The following is a 652-nucleotide window of genomic DNA, read 5'->3' on the forward strand; positions in this document are numbered from 1 at the left end:
ACCAATTACATATTCAAAGGGGAATATTTTGTCTCATGAAACCAGGAAGTTCAATGCAGAAATAGTTAAAAGCATGACTGGATCCAGGATTTCAAGTAACGGTATCATTTGGAATTGTGCAACTGTTTTTCTCCATTGCTCTGCTCTGAATTCCTTTATTGTATTTTATTGTCATGTGGGCTCTTGCCATGAAAGCATGATAAGGTCACCCAGAGTCTCATACATATATTCTACCAGCTAACAATGTCAAAATAAAGAGAGTGCTTCTTTTTCAGTAATTCCAGCAAAAGCTGGAATTTCACTATTTCACTATTATTGACCTAATTTTTAGCCAAGAAATTGGAAGACAGTGATTGATCTAGTCTATGTTATAAACCCTGTAGTTGATGGGTACTAGGATAATCGAGGAATGGAGGGGTGGTGTATGTCAGCTCTGTCCCTTTCATGACCATACGGAATGAGAATTAAGAACGATTCATCCTTCAAAAGAAAACAAAACATTTTATCAGAAATAAGAATGCAGTTAATAAAATAAAGTAGAATAAAACACAAAAATCTATACAAAAAGCAAAACCAAACCCAAAACAAAATAAACAAGAACCCAACACAAAACACAAAAACATTTCTGATCAATGAAGAAATATCAATTCAT

This window comes from Rousettus aegyptiacus, unplaced genomic scaffold, assembly GCF_014176215.1.
Source record: "Rousettus aegyptiacus isolate mRouAeg1 unplaced genomic scaffold, mRouAeg1.p scaffold_m13_p_8, whole genome shotgun sequence".
NCBI lineage: Eukaryota > Metazoa > Chordata > Mammalia > Chiroptera > Pteropodidae > Rousettus > Rousettus aegyptiacus.